The 26,693-nt window shown below is 39.8% G+C and overlaps 1 long non-coding RNA gene across 14 annotated transcripts in view; it reads left to right on the top strand.

Moving 5' to 3' along the window:
• The window catches only part of LOC121669947, a 69,712-nt gene that overhangs the window by 26,799 nt on the left and 16,220 nt on the right, over positions 1–26,693 (top strand). For 10 of the 14 annotated variants that reach the window (XR_006017959.1, XR_006017970.1, XR_006017961.1 and 7 more), the window contains one exon: positions 167–8,575. This is a non-coding gene — a long non-coding RNA (uncharacterized LOC121669947). Of the gene's footprint in view, positions 1–166; positions 8,576–12,162; positions 13,553–26,693 lie in introns of those variants that run through there. The other 4 variants (XR_006017967.1, XR_006017963.1, XR_006017964.1 and 1 more) reach the window with 3 other exon arrangements.

Here is a 26,693-nt window from a genome sequence, read left to right as displayed (position 1 = left end):
TGTGCTAGAGGTTTCTCTGCAGATGAAACCTACAGAGTGTCCTAAAGTCCAGCATCTACTCAATACCAGCAACTTCCACATCCCTCTGTGCTCCTACCATTGCTTTGAACCAATTTATTTATTCATTTGGGCTTTAAGTACTCAGATGCATTCCTTGCTGCAACAGCAGGGATACAGGAAGGGGTGTTTGAAACCACGCACTCATTTCCACCCTGGATTTCATGAGGAGTTATTCTTGTCTCAGAGATGACGCATTCAAATATCCTCCTATGGATTCCAGGTGAGTTAGTCACATTTAGATGCTTCCAAGTAATACAGAGAAAGGTGCTGAGAAAATTATGAGTCTCTGCCTCGTCACAAAAAAAAAAAAAAAAAAAAAAAGCTTAGAAAAAGTAGATCTGAGCAAATTAAATGTACTAGCCCTCAAAATGTTCTAAGAAGACCTGGGACCAAAGGGCTTTTACCTTAAAAACAGTAGGGAGGCGCAGTATTTACTTTACTGACTGACCCATCAGCTGCTCTCTGTCCCCAGAAACAGTTCAGGAAATAACTGGAAGTATCTGAAGACATAAAAAGGATAATTAAGTTTCATTGTGGAAATAAGAGGGTAATCTGTCCAGACAAATCTAGGACCCAGTACTGAAAGCTGTAGTATCTGAATATAAAAAATGAGTAATTTTGAATAAAGATGTCTATCAGGACTGTAAATTCAGAGAGTAAAAAAGTATCTTTGCTTAATAGACCATCTCTCTCTCCATCTCCCTCTAACTCATTTTCTTATTCTCTTTCTTCCTTTTGTGTTATTGCAAAAATGCGTGCGAAATCTGATATTGAGAATGCTTTAGCTTCATTTCAATCTTCTATTCTCAAAAGGTTTTGTTCCACTGGGAAGGTTCCCCCTGTGAGATAACCTCAGACATGACTGCATGAGGCTTGTGGGGTGACTTATTTGCAGAGGAACAGCTTTATTTTGAGGTGGCTCTGAGGCAGCCAGGTCCCCACTCTTCTGAGGCTCTTAAAGATGTTTGTGAGCTGGCATGAGAAATCACCTGGGACTCAGAGCACACCACAAGTGCTTAGGACAGTGTTTTCTCTGCACCTTTTTTTGCTGAGCAGAATTGCAGCACTATAAACAAATGTGAGTTTTGCCTCATTCTTAGATCCTGTGAGTTATGAAAGCCCCCTCCAGAAGTAATGAATGTATAGATCATTTTGACCAGATCATAATCTATTAGTAAATAATGCTCTCTGAAAGTGTATAGGTGAAATAAAGAACTTCTTGCTACTATTGCTGTATTGGTATCAAGGATTACTGAGGAGGCCAGCATGATCCTGAGGCTTTGTGCTGCTGACATTTAAATACAATGCAGAATTAACTACAGGGTTGGGTTAGCAAATTCCTTTCTGGATTAGGATATTCAGGATTTACACTGCTGGAAACAGAACCCAAAACTATACAAGGCTTACCTGTGCCTTGGCTGCATCACCAACACCAACTTCAGCTCACTGACACCCTCACTCATATTTACAGAATTTTTCCATTAGATTCCTAATTTTGGTGGTGATGTTAATTAGCAAATCACACAATACTTTTCAGAATGAGTAGAGTCTGATAGAGCAAAACCCTATAAGACCTATGACTTTTCTTCACTCTCCCTGGAGGAAGCCCAAGGATACCAGACTAAGGCCTAAGGCCAATTTTCAGCACAGTCTATAGGCCATGGGAAAGTTAGGTTTAAAGAAGATGTCACTTTAGGGACATCTGTGTGACACATGCTGCAGTGTCCAGACATTGGAGACTATGTTTTTGCTCTAAATCTAGAGAGGAAGTCACTAGGAAAAAAAAAAGGGAAAGAAGCACAGGGGAATAAAAGTACTTTTGAAAGAGAAGAAATCTACATTTCAATGAAAATCCTTTCAAGGCATTTCAAATAAGAGTCTGAGAGAAATAATTACAAAGTTTGGAGAGAAAGAACGTTAGCTTTGATATCTTTTTCTTCTATGAAGCAATTAAAATAAGCAATTTTTCAAATACTAAGCAGAAAATTACTAATGGCTGAACCCAAAAGCTTTCATTTCCTTCTTGGGGCCTTTATTCTTCTAAAAAAAGACCAAAAAAATGTGAAGGTGGTTTTCCAGATAGATTAATGCTTAAAGCAGTCGCTAGTTGGATGTCATAAAAACTACAGCAGCATAGAATAGCTGAGATTAAGGGCTAGATTTAAATCATGCAACAGTCCAGTTAATATCAATGTCTAATTAAGAAATGCATAAGAAGTCTGTAATGTTGATTTGATGGAGAAAAACTCTAATAGGGTTTCTTTTGGAATTTTCCATTTCAATTGCTGTGTAGACTTTTAATGGATGTCCTATCCAGTCTTTGGTATTAGCAGAAATCACCCTCAAATTAAAACCAAGGCCTAAAATGCAACACAGGTAGACAAATTAGCTGGTCAGGGAAGCAGCCTGGGTAGAATGATAATGTGAGGTGAAGCTGAAATTTTAGTACAAATAAAAGAGAACAAACGTCTCAAATCTCGTGTGGAAACCCTCTCTGCTTCTTGTTTGAAACAATCTAAAACCCTGTAATTTGAAACAATGTGATGTTAACCCATTTCCCCACCTCCCTAAGACTGCAGAAATCCCTGACAATTCATACTTAGACACCTAGACCACTAAGCATTATTAATTAGTCTTTTTTATTTAAAAGACTTTCCATAGTTATGCATATTAGTAGTGTGTAGAGGTGGGTTCTTCTCTGCTCATGATGGGATTTAGAGCACACAGGTCCCTGTCACCATCAGCGAGAACCATTAATCTGCCACTCTTCTTTGGGTAACTAAATCTCTTAAACCTCTGGAGCAAAACTAAGCCTGTAACATCTTCTGTGTCCCATGGATCAACCAAGATGTTTAGTCTCTAGATATGAAAGGGAAACTGGGTTTGTGTGTGTCACTAATGCCCTGAATTTGCTAAAAGAGCAGCAGTGTAACTCTTACTATGCACAAATCCACTTAGCAAAGAGGGGGAAAGCATGGTGCTGGGTTAAAGCAGCGGGGTATTTGTTATCAACACTTTGTTGTTGACCTGACAAATCCAGAGGGAATGATCTCAAGAATCCAGGAAGACGGCACACTCAGAATAACCCCTCTGACCAATGCATGCTGGGAAGTATAAAGTTCATTAGAACACATTAAAATATAATACGTCAGCCATGGCAAAGCAAGGCACATGATTCCATCTGTCCACTTGTCTCTTTCAGTACTAAATCCATCCAGAGACCTTTCAGAATTCTATCATTAAGTCTTGTCACTTCCACAGAGAGTGGAAAAGACTGGAGGTGAAAATTAGAGCAACAGTGAAATTTTGGTGTTTCTAAGCCACTTTTATTTTTGGGTCATTGCCTGAAATGTCATGGTCCAAATTCAGGCCTGACATTGCTCTGTTGATCCATGAGGCACAAATACGTCATATTAAAGAGTGATACCATGGCCCTGGGAGGTGCTCCAAGGATTTTTGTCCTTGAAAGAAATGGGGACAAGGGCACTCCCAGTGAGGCATCTGCCTTCTCAACGGTACAGAAGGTCTAATGTGAGGGCATTCAGGCTGTTGGAGGAGTCTGGGTTTTTTTTCCCTGCTCTTGCCTGTAAGACTGGGAGGTGCCATGGGTTGGGATGATGCTAATATGATTATTATATGATTTATTATATTATTATATGATGATATTATTATTATTATATGATGCTAGAGGATTGTTCAGGTGGAGCTCTAATAGGGTGCTTTCTCTGCAGCCTTTATTAGATTTATGCAATATTTAGGGAAAAAACCAAGAATATGAAGCAGGCTGTCTTTTGTAAACACATGCAACAGAAAAAAACCCAAACCTTAACTTGCCCAACACACTTGAGAGCCACAAATTCTGTTACAGTTTTGCTAAATGAGAGGAATATTTCTCCTCTTTTCCATAAAACCATCCTTTTGGACATTACTGCAGTCATGACCTTACTGCAGTTCCTGGATTCCTTCTGAAAAGATTAAAATGAACTAATACACCAGTGATCTCATCACAGCGTAAAGGACATCTTACACAGGGGGAAAAAACTAATCAGGAGAACTTCAGTGCTGCATTTGTAGTAGCAGTAGAAAAAGCACTGTAACACCACTGTGGAAAAACAAGCTAAAGGTACAATGCCAGAGAGGCATTTTTCCATCTTATGACCCATTTGGATTTGTTCTACCTGATCCTGCCTGTCACACCTGTCATCCTCTTAGCTGTCTCCACATCTATCATCTTTCCTTTTTTCCTGCCTTCATCTACAATTTCCCTTGTCTCTCCTGTGCCCTTCCTGCCTGTTTTAATATTCCTGGTAACTTTGAATTGTACGCACTACTATTCTCAACTACGTCCAAAATGCATTTTGCAGAGTACGTATTTACAATCACCTTGCACAAAAATATTCACACACGCTTCATCTGTAGTTTATGTTATTCTGGATTAAGAACACCTTTTCCATGTTTTTATACAGTTCTCAGACCACGGGGTCATGGATGATGACAGCTCTCATCTACTTTGGAGCTGTTGTATCTTCTAAGAGAAATCAGAAAGATGAGTAGAGAGAGATGCTTTGCTTTCTTTGGTAGGAGAATCTATAAATTAATATTTATGTAAGTGAGACTTTCACCACACTTTTCATGTTGTATCACATTTTGAGGTTGGAAACTGGAATAGCTTGGGACTGGGTGATTAAGGTCTTTTTCAACCCAAGCCTTTCTATGATTCTATCATCTTCAGGACATGATGAATACAGTGTTAATAATGCAATCTTATCTGTTGTGCCCACAGGTGCTCCTCAGCTCTGCCTTGAGGTGACACCATTAAGCAAGAGGTGACAAACCGGTTTCCTTTCTCAAGCCGAATGTCACGTAACTGCCCAGGGGCCCGTTTTGGTGGGGGTTGCACCCTGACTTTTCGAGGAGAGATGTGCTGCTGTGGCCCCTTCCCACCCTGCACCCCTGGCAGGAGGAGACGAAATTGCTCATTTACAGCTGTGACATTTCTCAGGCAGGAAGAAAGGCAGAAGGCTGTAGGGGGGGATCAGAGTAGCCACTTTTAGACACTGACAAAGAAACCTCCAGAACCCATCCAGTGGAGATGACCTCCTAGTGGTAGACCATGTTGGTACAAAGGATGGTGGTACCTTTCTATCCACCCAACAAGACTTGCTACTCCTAAATGGGGGAGCAAATACAACCAACCCCAAATACTCTGCAGTTGATAGACCTGCTTCAGTGAAGAGAGCCCTGATCAGTGATGGAGTGTTGTAGGATATGTGCTGCAGCATTAGGAAGGTCCAAAAAGCCCAAGGAGCGGTGCAAAGCATCTGTTACCAACAAGAGAATAGCATGTGAAAAGCTGTTGTAATTCCTGTCCCCAGCAGCCTAACTGGAAACACAGACTTCCCAGGGCAGAGAGGATTTGGAAAACTCAGGATCTTCAGTGAGATCTCTCCCCAAGCCCTGCAGATTTACCAGGTCAGCTCAGTCCAGGCCAAAGTTGCCGGGAAAGGTCCTCGGCTCTACTCCAAGTTCATTGCTCTATTGATTGGGAAGAGGTATTTATTGTAGATCAGGATCTTGAGCCAAGAAAGCTGAAGCTGCACGGACTAAATGGTCTATTCCCAGCCCACAGATAAAACAAATGGCCAGTTTTAGCCTAATCATCACTTCTGCTGGAGGAAAGAGAAACTCTTTGAGGTAAGTTCCCTTGGATATAATTCTTTCTTTCTAGGTTAAAGAAGGGCCACAGCTAGTACATATCCTGAGTCATAATGTGGATTTGCACCTTTCCTGTTAAATATAGCTGGTTTATGTCCAAAGGATCCCTTCTTTCCCTAATGCTCACTCATATTGTTACAACTCCTACATTAGTTGCAGGTGTGAAATGCCAACTGATCTACACTTCTAGTGCTGTCAGCAGGGGAGTAATGTGTGTCAAAGGCCTGCTTCTCAGAGGGGAGGTCACACAGATCTCCATTTGCACATCTGCTTTGCTAAACACAAAACTCTGGAGGTTTGAAAAGCTCCAATATGCACAAAATGGGAAGTGATCACTACGGAAGGAACTTGGAATGTGCCTGTCATTTAGTAGGCAGGACACAGAATTTTCCCTCTGTACAAAATACTTCCTCTATTACAACAGGCAATCTTTTACTTTAAAGTTCTATATTAATAAGGAAAAAACTACATTTCTCTGCATTCCACGAGAAGACAGGAGACCAAGAGGTTAAAAAAGAACCTCACACATTAAGCAGCTTCAGAAAGATTCTAATGTTCAGCATGTCCCTGCTTGGAGTGTGCAGATACAAAGAGCAGGAAAGTGCCTGATCAGAGCTCCTGGAGGGACTGTGCTGCTGGAGCCTGCCTTACACAGAGGCATCCTGGTTTGGTTCTGAAGGCTTCCAGAGGAGCTTTCAAATGTTTCTATTCCCTGCTGTTAGTGGATTTTTTTCATACCTTGGAATAAGTCTTCCGATGGTAATGTGTTTGCAGTTGATGCCTAGATAATAGTTCTTGCTCAGGGGACCTCTAAAACACAGTATTTTATGCTTTCTACATTTTATTTGAGATCAAAGACTCCTCCTATATATACATATATGCCTAATTCTTTCTTGATTTCTGCTAGAATCCAATATATCCCCCAGTATCTGCCATAAGGATGCTCACAGGTAATCTATACAGAGTACTTTTTGCTCTTCATGCGTTTGGCCTTTTAATGTCACGTTTATGACATCATGATGCCACTTAGTCTGCGCTTACAGGACATTTTAAACACATGCATCGAAGCATCCAAGCATCATTCACCACTATGCACTGTATTTTTCCTCCCCCAGTTGACTATTTCCAAATTTTTTTGGAGGGTAGTGAAAGCAACATTGATCCTTATATCCAAAATGAGGAAACAGGGACATGGTCATCAGCTGTATGCTTTGTTACATGAAATTTAGACCTTGCACCCTCACAGTAACTTAGCTGGAATTAAAGAAAAGTGATTTCCCCAAAGCATACTGGGGAGAGCTGAGCACATAGAGCATGTTTCATGAACACCTGAAATTCCAACCCTGAGTGTCTGCTGCTTGTAATGGACATCTCCTTAAGGAATCTGTTGAAAATAATTTTCAACAGAATCAGAAGAGATTCAATTTTAATACTGAGGAAGAGGATCGCTTGCTTTTTAAAGAAAAGTTTAATTCTGGAAAAGACTCTGTGTTGGTAAGTTAAAAGAACTGTGCTGTAGAAGACAGAGTTGTTGGTTGGCTCTTCATGGGAGTGCCTGTTGAATTCAGAGGTGGCCTTTCCCCTGAAATTTACACCAGAAATTCAGAAATTTCATCTTTGATCAGAACAACTTCATTACCTTCCTGACTAATAGGAATGACATTTGTTTCCCTGGGCTGTACAGTGTAGACATAATAGACTCATGAAAAGAAATGGAGAAAGGGATACTGATTTTCTTGGAATGAAATACAGAAAGTTTGGCCTAGAAAAACATTTGAGTATAATATCCTGAAAGTTTAAAGAAACATTTTCAAAAAAATATTTTCCAGGAGCATGCCTGTTAGTTTTATCATCATTTTTGCCATGTATAATTATGAGAAAAACAGACAACTCATAAGATTTTTTTGTTTCTGTTGAGAATTGCCTCTTCCAAGATAATTCTGTACGCTATTACTTTAGCCCACTGGGTATCATGTAGGGAAGGTGTAAGATTATGCACATGAATATTTCTGTCTACCACTTATGCGTGCTGAGACAATATCAACTTATACTTTCTCCTGTCATTGGTCCTTATTCCATAGAGGATATTCTTAATTACCAGCAAGACAATTTGGTAATATCATGTAAAGTGTAACAGCATAATTTCTGTGATGATTTACACCTGCTAAGGATCTGAATACTGAATTTTAAAACATATTTTAAGTTCAGAAGACAGAGTATTTTTTATACAAGGCACTATTTCTATTTTTATAGAAATACTCTCATTTATTTAATTTATTGTCACAGTTCTTCTAAATGAAATGGAGCTTTTGAACATGAAGACACCATTTTTACACATTTTCACTGCCCTGAAAAATTTAGAACACACTTCTGTACTGGATTAAATCAACTCGAGTCTAAATGCCTAAACACTATTTTTGACAACTGTGCATGAGGGACGTGCCTGTACAGGGATTCTAAAGAATAAAAAACCTAAAAATATCTTAGTTGCAAAGAAAATTCCCTGTATTCCTTCTTACACTTTGTAATAGTGGTTATATATATATATCTTTTTAACCCTCACAGGTTTATCCCTAATTCTGTTGAAAATGATTGAAATGATTCCATTGACTTTAACAAACTCTGCTTCCTACTGGATTAAAGGCGGTATTTGTGCATTAGATTTGCTGGTGATGTCCCACTAATGAAACAGGTAATTTTATAAACATGTCAGGGAGGGTAAGTGCCCAATAAAAAGATGTCAGATAGAGATCCACAAATTACAGTCTATTTGTAATGGAAATAAAACCAGGAATTCTTACTATGAGTCATGAATTTCTTTATAATTGCTTCCACATTTGGGACAACATTCTCCTAAGTTGTCTACAGAAACCCTGCCATTCTTTGTGCTTTTGATGGCAGTTATGATCACAACAACACATCTCATTTCTGATAAAAATTACTTACTTTGGGAAGGATTGTTTTTTTCTCAAATTGCTTTTCTGAGTCTTAATTTTATCTCCAACTATTTTCTTATCCTCCTCCTCATTTTCTATTTCTAATATAAAAACAGAAGTCCTTATCAATTTAGAAGAGCAATAAAACTAAAGAAAATTCTGGCAGAACTGTAAAGCATGGTCTATTTTAAAGTTCCAACTCAGATAATAAGACTCTGCTTGTGCTGCACCTCACTCATGGATTCAGTTTTCCATAGTGCATTCAGTGTTGTAATAATGCAAATCAAATACAATTTTAATAACTCCTTCCATTAATGTTTTAAGACTGCAACACTTATGAGCATGATTCTAATTGCATGATTTTGCTACAGGCAAGTTTTATAGATCTGCTTGATCTTTGGATATTTGCACCGTTTGGATTATTTTAAATAATTAATTTTTGGAAGCATTTCAGTCTCAGTAACAACAGTTGGGTTTGATAGTGGTTGTCTTGTCAGTAATTGTATGTATCTGCTTCCGTGCAAGGATAAACTAGATAAATTTAGAACTCTTTGGAAGGAGATGGCTGAGGTTTATATCATGGCAAATGTCACAAAGAATGTTCTTAGGACGTGAATATTTATAGACTATGTTAATACAAGGAGCAAAAGAGGTTTAAAGTGAACAAAATTTTTTCATGCAGCACAATTAGTTAATTAAATTGCAGGAATTTCTGCCAAAAGAATACGAAAAATATTATCAACTTAAAACATTACATACCAGTAAACATTCTTGTTTTATGCAACTTCCATTGCCAGTCTCTAATGCACTGAGTGATAGGAATGGGGAAAATACCTCATGAGAAGAATTAATTTGACTTCTGACATTTTTCTGTATATCTGCTGGGGGTTTCTGCCACAGGGGTCATAGAATCATGGAATCATTAAGGTTGGAAAAGACCTCTAAGATCATCAAGTTCAACCATTAACCCAACACTGCCAGGTCCACCACTAAACCATGTTCCTGAGAACCACATCCACACATTTTTTGAACACCTCCAGGGATAATGACTGCACTGCTTCTCTGAACAGCCTGTTCAAATGCTAGATCACCCTCTCAGTGATGAAATTTTCCATAATATCCAACATAAACCTGCCCTGGTGCAACTTGAGGTCTCTTCTTCTTGTTCTGTCACTTGTTACCTGGGAGAAGAGACCGGCCCATACCTGGCTACAACCTCCTGTCAGAGAGTTGTAGAGAGTGATAAGGTCCTCCCTGAGCCTCCTTTTCTCCAGGCTGAACACCCCAGGTTCCCTCAGCTGCTCCTCAGAGGAGATGGTGAGGGGCTTGCAGGATCTCTGGTGTAACCCAGCTGCTGATTTTAGGCAAGGTAAACAGTTGTTTGAAAGCTTGCTCCTCTCTCCAGAAACCTGTGTAAAACCTCAGGCTTTCCTGTCATTGTGCAAAGTGGGATGAAGAAAATGACAGGTCATGGGCAGAAGGTAAGAGGGCAGCAAAAGTCACAAAGAAAGCATTTGCTGAGTGGCTGGTGAGGGCCCTTACCTTGACACTGTCCCCAGGGTTTCTCTCTAGTGGCAGGCTCTTGGCTCTCCTCCTTGTACCTGCCTGTTCCTCTTGAGCATCACTTGAGATCTACAGTAGAAGGTTCCCTGCTTCAAGATGAAAAGAAACACCAACGAAATCTTGCCCACTCTTGATTCCACATTTCTTCTGTAGAGAATTTACTCCAAATTTCGCTCGTGACAAATGCTTACACAAGGCTTGGACAAACAAGCATTAAAAGTAGCAGTGGGAATTTTCTTTGGGGGTTAAAGAATAACTATGAACCAAAATTTGCTAACTGTATGCTGAGAGGTGATTTATTGCCTGCAAAAATAGCATGTTCTTCAGTGAGTATGGCTTTACCCCCGCCAATGGTGAAGGTTTTCCTGTCTATTTGGTGAATTCTGTGTTTGGCATGACAGAAAAGAAGAACATCTCATCTGAGTGCATTTTCCTTGCAAGAAAAAGTTCTAACAGTCTTTCTAGAGAGTTTACACACTGACAAAGAAATAGTGCACAAGTTGTGCAAAACATATGATTAACCTTTTCTTCAACAGAAAAACTTTTAATCAATTCTACTTGAGAGGAATGGAAGGGGCCATAGGCTTAATGACCTTTGAGAAATATAAGTTTTTCATGACTGGATAATCAGAAGTATGGATAATTTCAGCAGTATTTGAGAATTTCAGTGCTGGATCAACTCAGCATGAAATTCTCAATTATTCTTTCCCAGAAGTCATCCCCAACATACACTGAATTGATGATAAAAGTGAATTATGTCTAGAGTTTTCCATGAAAACTCTGTGCTGGGAAATGCCAAACAAGCAAAAAGGTTGGGATTGAATAAAACAGTTTACATGAAGCATCTCAGCTAAGAAAAAGATGTTAAAGATTTTTCAAAATAATTGCAATTGTCCCAATACATATTGTTCTAAAAGTGAACATATATTTGCTTTGAAAAATATTTTGATTTTAATTTTTAATTTGTAAGTGAAAGTAAAAAACTGAAATATTTTGAAACTACTGAAGCAAATGGCTCAGTTAGATTTTTCACTCTTTAGCAGCTTATTGGTTAGCCACAGAATTAGCTGAAAAAAAAAAGGAATCTTGAAAACTCCCAAAGGACAGAAAAAGCACTTCCCTGTCAGGTGTAAAATGAGAGAAAATTATAATGACATTTTCATTTAGCACAGAGATTTACTAAAACACCCACATTTTCACAGAAGTTGCAAAGACTTGAACTCGGACACACTTTTGGCTTCTCCCCAGGTGTGATGCTTAATGATAGTGTTTTTACTAGACCTGGTCACCCAAACTCTCAGATAAAGAGCTGGAGGCATTCCAGCCTCTACAGGAGTAATAATCTCTGTTTCACACGGCACGAGAAGGAGGGCAGGAAGCACAAGCAGGAAATTTCAGTTTTAGTCCAAACTAATGTGTTTAAACAGAAAATTAGAATTCTCAAATAAAATAGAAGTGAGCTATCCAAGGACAAAGAGCCCCAGATGCCATGGAGGGTTAAGCTTTGTAGGGGAGAGAGGGAAGGCCTGTGTAGCTTCACTGTGCTAATGGTGTGGGTAAAGAACGTTCTGAGATGCCTGCTCAATTTGTCAGGATTTTATCTTCTGAACTATTACCTTCAGCTTTCTCCACAACACCCTTCTCAGCCCTTTTATCTGCGAGCTATCTTCAAGTTAACTGTCTGCCTATTGCCTTGGCTGAACCACACTAATAGTCAGCTAATTACACATGAACGCTCTAATTTGCTTTGTCTTCCTCGAAAAACCCCACGCGTGTGCAGGCACGCACGCGAGTGCACTTCTGCTCTTGCCACGGAGTTGCACCAGCTGAACCAGGATAAAATTTGTGTCATTTGTTTTCTGCCCCCTCTGATGCTTCCCCCCACCAGGCCACCACCAACGCTTGTCATTCCTGATTTGCAACATCACCTGTTGCTCCAACACCAGGCTCCTGTAGAGCAGAAACTGGAGCAAAGAAGAGAAATACGTGTTTGTCATTGAACTGAGCTGAGAAGAAGGAAGAGGAGAATGATAAGATCATAGCCTGCAGCACTTTGTTTATGAGAACATCCTTCCAGTGATATATGTCTGCACCAGGTGAAAGTATTGTGTCACCTCTAACATATTTTAAATGCCAGGGCTGTCATGCAAGAAGACAATGATGAACAAGTTTAAACAGAATATGGTTTTGTAGCCATGTACAGAGTTACCCTTTGAAGGTTTGCACTGGTAGTGCTTCTTAGCAAAATGTTTCCAAGCTCAGTTTTATTCCCCTACAGAACCCCTCTCACACAGAATTTAAACTAAATGGAGACATTTCTGTTGCAGGCAAACTGATGGGGTTATACATAAAGCAGTACATTTCCTCAGGCACGATTTTCAGGCCATTTCACATGTCCTCCCTGCCGTATTATCCAAGTTTGTCATAACTTCTTGGATAGGAACCCCGCTCCACTCAGCAAATAGGCAAAGAAAGGTCTGTCTACACTGTGTTCTGAGGACTGACCCCAGGTCATTGCATGGCAGAGGTTTACTCAGACTAGCCCTAGCATGCTCCTGTAGACTGAATTCCGTTAGCTGCTGGAGCTCCCAGACCACATCACCTGCTTTAATTCCACACGAAAGAATTCCGTTTGCATGCTGCCAGGCTGCCTGGCCTGGTGGGACAGGGTAAGCAGGGTCATTTGGACGATTCTCTTCAAAAGTGCACTCCTGGGCCAAAGTGAAAGGCTAATGCAGAGGCACCTTTCCTCACCAGGCAGATACGCCCAGAGCTATCATCACATGGCAGTTTTCTTCCCAGATATTTATCTGGAGCTCAACTGCACGAACACCATCCCTGTGTTAGAGCACTGTTGCACAACATCACTCATTTGCTCAGACTGACAGCTCAAATTGAGCCTTGGGAAAGCCAACATCCAACACATGATACTGAATATGGGCACGACCATATCCACCTTGGATTCAGGTGAAAGAGCTTTAGCCATATGTGTCACAGGGGGATGAAGGCAACCGTGACACCGTGGAGTTGTAGGTCCTTGAGGAAGACTAAGGTCAGAGCCACTCCATGACCCATCCAGGACAGCATTAATAACACTTTACAGAGAGAGAGGAAAAAAGCCTGAAAAAACCTTCAAGGAGGTAGAATTTCTTAAGCACTTATTAAGGTCCTGTGTGGGCTTGTGTAATGCATTCAACATCTGTCCCTCAGTTTCCCTTTCTGTAAAATGGACATACCTTGTTTTCCTCACAAGGTTATTAAAAGGATTTTCCAATTAAGGTTTGTCATAAATGAAAGTGTCTTGCAAACAGTATTTAATCACCTGGCTAAAAATGGTCTCCAACTTTTTTGGGCAGAATATGAGTTTTTATAGGGAGTAGTCACAGTGTCCAGCTTAACAGAAGGCTGTGGAATCACATGCTGCATCTTTAAGACAGAGTTTACTTCTGAATCAGTAAATGTACTAGACAAAGCAGCCATTATTTATGCATTCCTGCATACATGGCAAGGTGAAAATAATAGAATAAACATCATATACTTCATTATGATATCGGTTTACACTTCCAGGGTACACAAAAAGAGGCCATTTCATCAAGCTAATTGCCTGAAAGTAAAAGAGAGAGAACTTTAGCTATTAGTCTATTATGGGGCTTTTTTCTTAATCACAAATAGGGGCCGTGTGTCCCCAGGGGGATGTGTATTCTAATTTACAATTGAACTACAGATCAGAACAATCAATCTTGTGCAGCACTTTTACAGTGTAATTGCTGCAACATAACAAATAAAAAAAAAAAAAAGCATCCTAAGTCGAGTTTCAGCTTGAGGTGGAGATATTTACCAGGCATTGGTTCAGGGTGGGAGGGAGGCAGAGAGAGGAGAGAGGCACCAAATCCATGAATATGCAATGAGGGCTCATTAGTGCCCCAGTGTTGCCATGACGAATGGCATTATCCCCAGACTGGTGCAGCCTAAACATGAATTTTATAACGACCCATTTATCATGACTTGTCATGGGTTTCTTTACTGTACTTTCTACTGACTCTCTCACCTTCCACCATCAGCACCTCAGAATCCCGTCCTTTTGTTCTTTCCTCTTATTCCATCTTAGTTTGTGGTAACGATTCTCAGGCAATAAGGAGAGGAGGGCTGCAAACGTTGGTGTTCAAGAGTTTAGAGCTTCCCAAGCTGAAGACCCACCGCCAAATGTGTTGGTGGTCTTCAGTCCACTTACCAGTGGATAAGTGTCCTCATTGTCACAAGTATCTGCAATCTTGTCAGTTGACTCAGCAGAAAGGTCTCGGATTGACCGAGCATCCAGACAACTATCTTTTCACTCTGGCAGATGTGATGGATGAATCTGTTTTGTTGACCTAGGCCCGTCTAAAAGTGCTCTTCCTCAGCCCACTCCAGCTATGTGCACAGTGTAACAATCCACCCCTCATCTTCACATTGAAAATGGTACAAAATCAGATAAATAAAAGCTGCTTTCTCCCCAGTTTCACTTAAACAAAAAAAAAACTGTAGTAGATGTAAAACCTAAGTGATAGGGAAGGCATTTACCTTCCAGGAGCAAGCAATATTAGTCACTCTACAAGAAAACAAAATTACTGTGAAGTAATTAGTGTCTGGCTTCAGCTCATTTTTGGTCACTGCACGTTGTCTGTTTTACTGCTGTCCTTTTGGCCTACCCGATCCCACATTTAATATACCACTGCTTATAAAGAAATCCCTGTGGCTCAGAACGCTGAATTGCCACTGCTGGGCTAGGGCCTGCTCTCTACTATATAGAGGCTTTCATTTCCCAAGTTATGAATCTGACATCTCATGGCCAAATCCATGCCAGTTTATTTCTGAGAAGTCTGTCCTCATTATTTACCCCAAATAGTTTCACTGTCAGTCTGTCTTTTTTTTTTTCCACTGTGAAGTGGCTGGAGTATCTGAAAGTATCAAGCCTCTCTTTGTTGGATTTTACACTTTTGCTATTACAAGAATTTGTCTTTAGGGATAGAAAAATCAAGCAACTTATTTCCAGCTATTACTTGGATAGGACTTCATGTTCTTAAACAAGTTGTGAGCTTCCATGATCTCTGAAAACAACTCTCCCGAGGTCTTACATCAGGGTAGTCCTACAGTTCTTTCATTACTCTACTGGATGTTTGAAAATATTAAAAGGCATCTAACATCCCAGGCCAGCAATTTATAGACTCAAAGTCTGGCGCTGTAGCCCTCAAAGCCTCTATTTCTTCCACAAAATCAGCACTTTGCTATTATTGTCGCCAAGACAGGCACGTGTTTCACTAGGAGTAGTTTGTCAAAGCAACAGTCCATTATCCCAAGATTCATCACAGGTTCCCACTCTGGTACACTGTGGAAGAGAGCCTGGATGTCAGCAAGGGAGGAGAAAGGAAAACTTCCTCTCAGAAAGGTGCATTTGGGAAATGACACACCTTGATTAATCAGGGCATAGCTGATTAGGCCAGCAAATGCTTGCCATTTTTTTTCCTTTTTCAAACCCATCTGTGTTCCTTTGGAGAATATAGATATATAAAGATATATGTATGTGCAGTTTTTTAAAGCCCCAGACAGCATCTTGCACAAGTCCCTGACCTTTGATGGAGAACTCCAGCTCCCACTACAATACAAACAATATTCTGTTAATTATCGGGAGACAAAAGAAGAATAGAAATTGCTCTTAAAGAAGCAAACCAGAAATGACATATAATACTGCAGAAAATGTCCACTGTCTTCACAAGGACTCAGGACACAGCAAATATTATCATTATTCCTGAGAATAAATGTTTGCCCTATGACCCAGGTGATCTGATCATCTATTGAGTGGAGAGAATGGAGAGTTGTCACAAAAAATGTGGTTTAATTAAATTATTTTAATTTAGCTCCTATTAGGAGTACTAAAACTGACTGTACTCAGTCTAAGAGATCAGATTGATACATCTGATTGCCAGACCATTATCTGTAGTTTATGTGATGGAATAAGCAGATTCTTGTTCGAGTTGCTTGCAGTAACTCACAGCTCCTATCTATGGAGCTTATTCCATTATCTTATACCAATACTTGCAGCTCCCTTTGGGAAACAGGCTCATCTTTCTTCCACTCACCTTGTCAAGCAGATAGACATGGAAACAAGGACTATTAAGGGCCAGCCAAGGCACATGACACTGAGCTCTGTGTCACTTTAGCACCCAGAACCACTGGAATCACAGAATCACATCAGAGTTTTCTAGGTTGAGATCAACAGCCATATGGAGGGCAGCTGCCCAGGAAAGGAAAATGTTCACTATTCCTCAGTCAACCCACAAATGGCAACCATTAAAATAAAATAATTGCAGTCTTTAAAATATTAAGTCCTTGGTTCTAAGCCGACAGGACTCTAATGATAGGAAACACACAAATTTCGGGAGGAGAAAGGTGACTTTCATTGTCAGATGAATCCAGCTTCCAATAAAAATATCAGATTGTTTCATAGAGAAATTAAGAAATATAAGCGACATTTTCAAGTGGAAGAAAAATCTACAAGGTGGGACTAGCTGTTTATCCTGAATTTAGGGTAATTTTCATGACTGAGTGCTGTAGGGTCAGAAATAGGCTGTCAACAGACTCACATGAGAATTCTGCTTTAAATATATATATTTGAATGTAGTAAAATTCTGACCATATAGTAAAAATATGCAAAATTATATATGCAATAGTTTTCTACATTTACAGACAGAATTCACAAACTTAGGATAAAAAAAAGAACCTGAAAAAAACTTCAGGTGTGCTTACTATTTAATGATCTTCAATGTCCTTTGAACGGACATATATACAAGAAAATCTAAAAAAATCCTAAAACCAGATACTATTTCTCTGTGTAAAGTGACACACTTTAAAAGGCATCATAAAATGCCCACGCTGAACACAAAACTCCTTCTGAGTGAATACTGAAGTGTTTGAACAGCCAGGCAGTGCCAGGGACATATCCTCATGTGCTAGTAAGGGCTCCTGATTCTGCTAAATAAACCTGATCAGCCTTTTTTTGCTACTTTTGTGGAGAAATTAATCCCTCCCTCTTTAGTTCTGTTTCGAATATGACCTAATATAATTTTCTCTGTCCAAAGCTTGGCTTTAGTCATCCTAATGAGCTGATGATCTTTTCCTCTGGATATACTTCAGCTTTGTCTTGGAGGCTCCTCATCTTTCTCCAAGTGGAGCCAATGGCTTGCTGCTCCCCACTTTTAAACAAACAAACAAAACGTCCTTCTCCTCCACCCCCCCACTTTCTTTAATGACATCTTCAGTCATTAATGAGTTAATAAAAATCTCAAAGTCATCTGGGAATAGATAAGGGGGAAGAAAGAAGAGTATTGTACGCATAATGACAGGCTCCCTGCTGGCCCTAAGATGTCATGGGTCAGCCATGTCAAGAATGTGTGTGCCCAATCATCTGCTGATTTTTATCAGCAAGGCCTGAAGCAGAATCTGACACGGCCAGTTTGGGAGTTACAATGAATAAACAATGACTTCTTGGATTGTTGGCGGCTGTGTGATAGAGTGAGAGGGTTTATATATACTAAAACATGATGACATTAGCAATCAATATACCAATTACTGGACAAGTTATTGGATGAAGAATGCACATGTTCTGAGCTCTGTGCACTTTGAACATGCTACCAGCAAAGGAGACCACAGAAATAATGTTAATTAACCCGTTCCAAGCTTGGTATGCTAATACCTGATGATGCCTTGAAGTTTCTGAGAGCATGAGGTAGAAATAACCCTGGTCTGATACAGCACATTAAACATTTTAAATATAAGACACAAGCCTAACAAATTTATTTTTCATTAGGACTTGAGGAAGAAAGGAATAGATTTTTTCAAGTGAGCAACTGAGTGTTGGAGCAATGGATTCTAACAGACTTCAATTTTTCTCCATAAAATTTCACCCAAACACCCCCAGCACACTACACAAATTTCATCACTGAGAATTTGGAACACGTCTCTTATGGGTTGGTTAAGGAAATATCCCAACAACTCTCACCTGCCTATTCTTAAGTAGAGAAAGGAAGATAAAACTCTAACACGCTTCTTTATTTCTGTGTGACTGGAAATGCATTTCTGCATCTGATCAGTCTCTGACATTCTTTAGTGTGCTCAAAATATTCAGTGTTTATGAGTTTGTCTTCTCTTATTCTGGAAGTGATTGTGAAGATAAAATGACAGTATTTTAATTGAAGCCAGAATAGAATGGGATTATAAAAGTCACCTAATTCTGAATACAATATAGAAGAAAACTGAAGTGGAGATAAATGTTGCAGGCAGATCTAGATTGGAGTTAAATGGTGTCAGCTCTCCATTAAGATGGACAAGTCCATGATCTAAAGGAAAGCTCATGGGTTTGCCCTGAGATGCATTGTTAAAATGATGTGGGAAAGACGGGTTTTATGATGGTTCTCCATCCTTTTCTGTGTAGTCTCTGAATGACAATTTTACTACTATCTGGGAAGCAGCAATGCCACGGACCCTTTGACTTTTGCTCAGGTGGGAGGAAACAAGGCAGGGTGTAAATATAAAATTTAACTCTGTCTGACAGAGCACCAACGCATGCAGTAGAAATTGTGCAGAAGTAGGGAGGAGAAGAGTTCAGGCATCAGAGTGGCCCTGAGTACTTGCTGTGTGTCAGGGTCTGAATAAAATTTGAAGATACATCTCTTACAGATCACTTTTGTGATGTTACCTTAAATTACAATCAAATCTGCTCCTGCTGCTCAGAGCACTAAGCACTTCTCAGAGTTGTGTTGAATGGTGATGGCAGAGGGACCAGCCTCAGACAAAGGGGAAAAATAGATGAGACTGCATCTGGTTTTAACTGCAGTGGTTATGAAGTGTTCAGCTGGATCCTTCCAAATGGCTCTTCCCTTCCCATTGAGCAAGTTCTTGAAAAGTTTAAAAGTGAATTTGTCCAGCATGTGTGATATGAATAACAAAATGCTTTTAAATGTAAATGTTTCATAAAAATAGCACCATTACCATACATTGCAGTGAATACAGTTTAAAAAACCAACTCAATAATCCCTCCTCTGTAATTTACAATTAACTTTTTGCCTCAAGGTAACAGCTACATTCACAAAAATAATGGTAATAGATTGACCTTGTTATGAATGGATAACAAGCTGGAAACAATATAGTTTGTCACAGAGCATTAACTGTTACTGTTGAAATTGTAAATAATGTGTATAGAACTTACAATGTAAATGGCTCCCCTTAAAAATATTAATTATGTCAATTAAACACTTGATGCATAATGGATTATTCTGAAACCTATTTAAGTTCATGTCAGACTGAGTACACCATTTTCTAAGATCCCATTCCCAGACTACCGGAAAAATCTATGGCTGTGCTTTGATTGCTCAAGGTGGACAAAGGAATATCACCTCAAATTAAAGATATATGGCCGCTTCTTTTATTTGCATGCTTTTTCACTGAGTACAGCATCTGAAGATGAGACTGTCTACAGACATAAGGCTTTTCTGAGATAGATCAGTCCTTACACCTGGCTGGTTTCTCCCACCAAAGTGATCTAACTCAGCATTCTCAAGCCAGTGAAAGCTGAGGGTGATGCTGCTCGAATCTCCTCCTTGTGTGTGCTTTGGAGCCTGGGCTGTGCTCATCCAGGAGAAGGAGGTTGCAATCACATGGCTTTATGGAGTGATCCAAAGTTGATATATAACACACGGCATAGAAAAAATTAGTTTTCTCCCAGTGTCTGACGACCACTAATTCATGAACAAGGCACTGTAACACACTTTTTGTGCTTCCCAGCCACAGCTCCTCAGCTGTAGTTCAAGACTGGACTTAACAGCACAATACTTCAGTGTTCTGGCCAATTACCACGTATAGACTGTTGCCTTATAAAGGAGGGATTCCCACTAGATTATCCACATAGAGAAAGTGATACTAAAATGACAAGCCACCAAGAGGTCAAATAACCAGTTGCCAGAAGTTAAAATAACTAGACTGTGGAGTAGCAATATCTGAGGAGCTGGCATGTGTCCCAGGACTGGTTGTCACACAAATGAAAGAAAAGACAGCTGGAATCTTTTTGGATTGACTGTTATTTTCTGTGAATATAATGTAAATCTACCACTCTGGTTTTTTTACCAGATGCCTGAACTGGGAGGTGAGAAACTGGTTCAGTAAAATATAAGGTCTCTTTATATCTCATTTTTCCATGTATGAGTTTCATCTACTTTGTTTAGTTTTATCCTTTGGGAACAGGGACTGTTCAGACTGTCTGAGCACAAAAAGTCTGATTACAGTTTGGGCTCTCCAGTAATCCAAGCAAATACATTGCATCCTCCCTTGCCAAAAGGTGCCTTCTCCCATCTGGGCAGCAACAAAGTCTCCACAAATGTATAACTGAGCAGGCACCTCTACCCACCGTGGGGTCAAACTCCCAGCCAGGCTGGGTAAGCCACAGTTGGATTTCCCTCTGCTCAATGCTTTTCCCTGGGCAGCTCTTGTTTTTCCATCACTTAAAGTTAAGCTGTTTGCTATACATTCGGTGCCATCTCTTTAACGGTGTACATCTCAATGGGCAAGAAAGTTAGGGATTAGCAATGGGCAGAGGTCAAGTCTGTCAAGTCTTTAAGCATGTTGTTGGTTGTAAAAAAGATTACGTTACTGGCAGCCCTTTGCCAGATCAGTGTTTCGATGCCAAATGTTAATCCTTGCAGGGGACAAGATGGCTTGTAAATGTTATGGGAGAACATAGCTTTTCCTGTAGAAAACAGGCATTTATGGTTAAAACATGGATTGTTTTCTCATGCTTATGTTTGCATTTCATGCCAATTCACTCTTGCTTGCTATGAGCTTCGCTTCAGTACTTACATTTAATCACTTAAGGTCTCTAGTTGTAGAGTTGAGGAGAGAATGGTTGAGCTTTTGGAGCACTGGGGAGCAGAAGAGCCAGAGCTCAGCCTCAAGTTTTGCCAAAGGACTTGCACTGTGAAACTGGGCAAAGGCAACGTGCCTGCTGAACTTTTCTCCGCTGCAAAATGGAGCTCCATGTAAAAAAGATCCTGTAAAATTTTATTTGTGATGTCAGAAGTTCAGGGTGTATTGGATTTATAAAGCAATCTACCTATTTTAGTGTGGCTAACTATATAGCTGTAACTTTCTAAGTAATGTCCTTTCCTACAGTCATAGAATCACTGAATGATTTGGGTTGGAACCTTCGAGATCATCTTGTTCCAACTCCCCTTCTGTGGGCAGGGAACTTTCCACTAGACCAAGTTGCTCCAAGCTTTGTCTAATCTGACATTGGGCACATCCACAATTAGACACTTTGGAAGACCTTAGGTTTCCAGGCCAGGTGCTTACACAAGGACAGCCAAGGCATAAGCCAGCACAAAATTTTAAAATAACAGAAGACTCAGATACCCCAAAGTTTATTCTGCTCTGGACCAAGAGCACAACTGAGTGCGAGCAGCAGCAGCAGCGGTTGTCAAATGTGTGCAGGACACTGCACATGGCTGAGCATAGTCAGGATAATGTTGTACCAGTAGATCTCAGCAGCTGACAATGCTCACAGAGCTGTACCAGTGCACAAACTCTAGGAAGTCCTACAGCTGTCTCACATGAAAGGGAAACAAGCAGATTTGGGTGCAAACTACACTCATTTTGGCATCTAGACAACCTCAGTGTTCCTGTGGCTCTGTTTTTCACCCTGTTTTGGGAGGTAATGAAACTCTAAGCTAAGGCAAAAATCAATAAAGCTTCACTTTAAAGGGTTTGATGAGGTCAGGAAAACACCGGTGCCTGAAGCACATGAGTAGAGGGGGCCATGTAAGTTCCCAGGTAGATTTGATAACAGAGTTCATAAAATAAGAAAAGCAAATTCAGTCTGGGGAAACCTGAGCTTCTAGGTTTCGTGCCGTGTACATTTAGTAGCTATAAAATTAGAATACTCTGGTAGAAGGGGATTCGACATTTTTTCTAGCAAGAAGTAAAAAATGATATGCAGCATCCTAAGTATTAAATTCTGTTAGTTCAGTTTTGTTATGCAGATGGATTTTTTTCCTTCTTGTCTACTCTTTAAAATGTTTTGAATTAAAATAGCTTACTCAAGGTCACCGAAGGCATATGGTCCTGCTCAAAATTTTAAACAAAACATTAGTTTTTACAACCTTTTGTAATTTGGTATTGTATACAACATGGTTATAGACGGAGTTTCTGTAATCTTTGCAGTGGGTGACAGAAATATGAGAGCCAAATTTATAAGCCATTTAGTGAAGCATTTAATCAATTTCATGCATAGGAAATAACTCCGATTGCTTTGCTTTATCAATCTTGCTTTCTCGGAGACCTGCAGTCACCCCAACCTCAAAACACTCCAGTGCATGCGGGGGGAACCATATGCAAAAATTGAATGCTGTACACATTGTCAGGAACTTCTGAGGGCTGTTTAAACTTGCCAGCATCAATAATCCCTCTTGAGGCTGCTAATATATTTCAGAAGGAAGGCAGAAAGCCTAATATTTATAGGAAGTTGCAAGGCCTCTTTTTAGAGTGATTTTCCTTAAACATCCTTTGTCTTGAATGAGTCTTTGACACTGTGTAGAGTTATGCAGATTGAGCTTGCCTCTAATACTAAAGTGTTTGTGAATGTTGCCTTTAATCACTTGCAAACACTTAAACACCCTCCCTGCACCATGTCCCTGTTTCCATAAACTATGACTGGCATATCATGTGCCAAATTCAGAGACACTGCTTGAGATGACACTGCTCACTAAGGTCATAGCAAGAAAGACAACACAAGGTCTGGTCTGTCTTGCAGCCCACTCAAAAGTCACACTTACCCATGACTGGGACTAGGGGATTTCGGGGAGACTGAGCTGAAGGATTACAAAAGTTCCTCTTCTGGTCTACAACCCATGGCTCTGGATGGACCACCTGACTTTTTGGCAGTGGGCAAGATGTTGGGAACAACGCTCCTCACCCCTTCCACAGGACAAAAGGTGAGCTGGAAGTTCCTGAGCCCTGTTCTGTATTCAGTTGCATCTGTACTCAGAAGGAGTTGGGAAAGATCTGCTCTACTGGTACATGACAGCACGAGGTACTGCTCTTTCTAAAGAAGGGAAAGGAAAACCTTGACCAAACCAACCTCATCCCCTTCTCCTACATCTAAAATCCCCATCTGGAGTAAGAGATGAGGCTTAAAAGACTATTTCAGAGCACACTTTCTTCTCACGTACTACAACAGCTTGTACAATACCCCAAGCAGAGTACTACGCAGTGATTTTTTTTCCTGAGTGAAAAATTCCTGAAGGAGCAAAAAGCCAATCTCTCTGATAATCATCAGCTGCTCAACTATATTAAATTTAGACAAGGCTACAATAGTGCCAGAGTTGTCCCCTGCCCTCTAAAATTAGAACTGAAAGAATGGTGGGCATAGTGCTAAATATATAACTCATTTAAAAATAATGTGCTCTCAGGCTTTCCTAATGCTTGAAAAACTGATCATCATAAATCCCTAAAGTTCTGTTTGCACAGCCAGCCTGCCTCCATCAGCCCCAAACCTGTTCCAGTAGGGTCTGTCCTTTCCTGAACATCCACTTTTTCTCAGAGTATATAAGGGAAAAAAAGCAGGAAAGGTTTGCTGCTGTAAAACGATAGTTAAACAGTAAACTTTCTAGTTATCTACCAGGACAGAAGCTTCACCTGGCCTCTGCTTTCTGTTTAGAAGCAAAAAAAGGAAAGAAAAAGGGTTAATATTAACTATCTCATAAGCACTAGTTCTGGAAGAGTTGGTAGGGACCATCCATTTGAAATGATCACAAGTGTGAGGTTCAGCACTTCAAGCCATAGAAAAACCATAACGATCCTCTACAGAATAAAAGAAGACCCACAATGAATAAAGAAATCTAATTCTTCTCCTGTTTCTCAGCTCTAGCAAAACCTAGTGCTAACAATTTCAGAATCAATAAAACCAGCAGGATGGATTAAGAGCAACTTTGCATAGAAAGAGGAGCATGGAAAACCTACATCTTTCCTTCCTTCAAGGTCAGAAAAACTTCTACCTAGATGCAAACCTCTTCTTTCCTTCCCAATTCCCTTCTAACAATGCACAGAACCCACCAAGGGAAGAAGTTGTATTAAGGAAATTTATAGAGAGTTGGGGCCTGCATATAAATTGGACTAAAGGAATTCTGGGACCTTGCAGGACTTAGAAATCTCCATCATGAGACAAGGGGTGTCTTGGAAAATGTAGGCTTTTATTTGCCAGTTTCTCTTTCTCTATTATTTTGGCTATCAGAGAATCTACAACAGACATCTTTGAGGAGAGTGACATGAGGGGAGGGGGAATATTTGTTTAGGAGGGTTTCATGGAAGTACTGAGAAAATGCTCTGCTGTCAGGCGTGGTTCTTCCTTGGGGTGAGGAAACAAATCTGGGGTCTATGAGAACCCAAAAACCACTTAGGCTGAAAAATTACAGGTGGAGACTGTGTGAAGTTGGGGGCCATGATTAAAAGAGAGAATGCTGCTTCACCACAATATTTGGTTAAAAAGGAGGGGTATAGGGTTTTTCCTTCTACTTCAGCTGCTCTTCGTCCCCCATGCTTGTGGGGTGCTGCAGAGGGCTCAGGTCTGTGCTCATGGTCTCCTGAAGGGCTGTGAGAGGTGCCTGTGCCACAAGAAGTGGGTCTGGACTTGATCTGCTGCAAATAGAAATGCTTGTTAGGGTAGCAAACAGGTCATATTACACTATTCTTGTACCTTAAATAAATCAAGGAAGGTGTAAATGTGCTAGTCATGAACTTATTTCTCCCTTGGGCTACTTCTATGAGATGTTTCATTCTCTTCCTTCCCCCCTCCTCATTCTACCTTTGCTCTTTTGGATGCCATCAGCTGATTGGAGGGGTTTGCTGAAAATAGAAATATTAAAAAGGCATGTTTTCTGTTTGCTCATCTGGAACATTTTGGGGGGGATTAACTCATTGAATTCTTCACCCCATAAATTTGGGGTTTCCCCTCTAGTTTTGCCTTGCAGAGATACTAAGGCAAGAGAAGTAGAAGTAAAAGAAACTGAAAAGTTTTTTTCTATGTAGACATGCTTTTGCAACCTTAATCTCCAGGAGACCTTCTTTCCTTTTAAATAGCAACTAGGATAAAAAATTCCATTCTTCTCTGCTGGAGGAAGCCAGATGCTACCTAGAAAAGTTTATCATAATATGAATGCAGTTTTTTGGGAGGGAAAAATAGTATTGGAATTCAAGGTTAATTTTTTACTTTAATTTTTTAAAAAGATATAGTGATTACCAAGCATGTGTCAATGGACAGTTTCTGGTGAAACTGGTGTTTTTAATGACCTTACTCTGAAAATGGTCACTTTGCCACCCCTAGGAGCTGTTTGTTCCTCTGTAGAATTCTCTGGACTTGGTCTAGAGCTGCTCAATTTTTACTAATGAAAGTAAATGAGAATTAAAATAAATGCGACTACCTGCTCACTTGCCAAAGGTGGTTTTCTTGAAGCAGAATAGACCCAAGCTGAAAACCTCAATCAAGTTTTTTACCAGCTAAAAACCACAGTATTTTATGGATGTAATTTATAAGCAGAAAAGAAGAGGGCTATTCCCAATATTATCTTTATCTTCTGGACATAAATAACAAACAACTCCAGTAATCAAAATTTACTGCAATTGTAATAGGTTTTGGCATCATTTATGTATGGCAGGGAATGTTAACATAATGTTGACTTTCAGGACTGAAGCCAATTTTTTTTATTTTATTTTTAAAATTTTTTTTTGGCTGGATTCATTATATATTTATATATATATATATAAAACCTCCCTTCCCCCCCAGTATATTTGTGACTTTTATGGCATTCGAGAGATTAATTCTCATACATAACGCTGTTTATATCTCCTAATCAGAAAGTTGAAATTATCTGTGACAATGTGAACACTAAAAAGTTGTATACTATGAAAATATTTCAATAATTAATGCATGCACTATCTAGAGCAATTGACAGTGAGGTCATAAACATAATGGGCCATCTGTGTTTGATTTGTATCTGAAAATGCTTAAAGGGAAAGGCAGGTAATTCAGGCTTCTCTTACAAATGTAAACAGGCAAGATTTTTCACCTTTTCAGAAGGTTGTTGAACCATTTCATTACTTTAAAGAAGAAGGAAAAAAAAAAGGTTTTTCCAGGCTAGAGGCTTTTAACATGCTTGCATTTTGTGCCTGTATCCTCTGACAAGCAGCACACACCAGTGGGGCATTTAGTCTTTTAGAGTACACGGAGGCTGTCATTCTCCTTTATTTACTTTATATTGTTTGCTCTATAAAAAAATGCCACTTCAGGCTCCCCAGCAATCCCACCAGCTCACTTTGCATTCTGAGACCTGGGTTTAAATAGTT

Source organism: Corvus kubaryi, unplaced genomic scaffold, assembly GCF_017639235.1.
Source record: "Corvus kubaryi isolate FWS band 111438036 unplaced genomic scaffold, C.kubaryi_AGA036_p1.0 37394, whole genome shotgun sequence".
Taxonomy (NCBI): Eukaryota; Metazoa; Chordata; class Aves; order Passeriformes; family Corvidae; genus Corvus; species Corvus kubaryi.
Note: the sequence above shows the minus strand (reverse complement) of the source record. Positions and strands in the feature narration are given on the sequence as shown.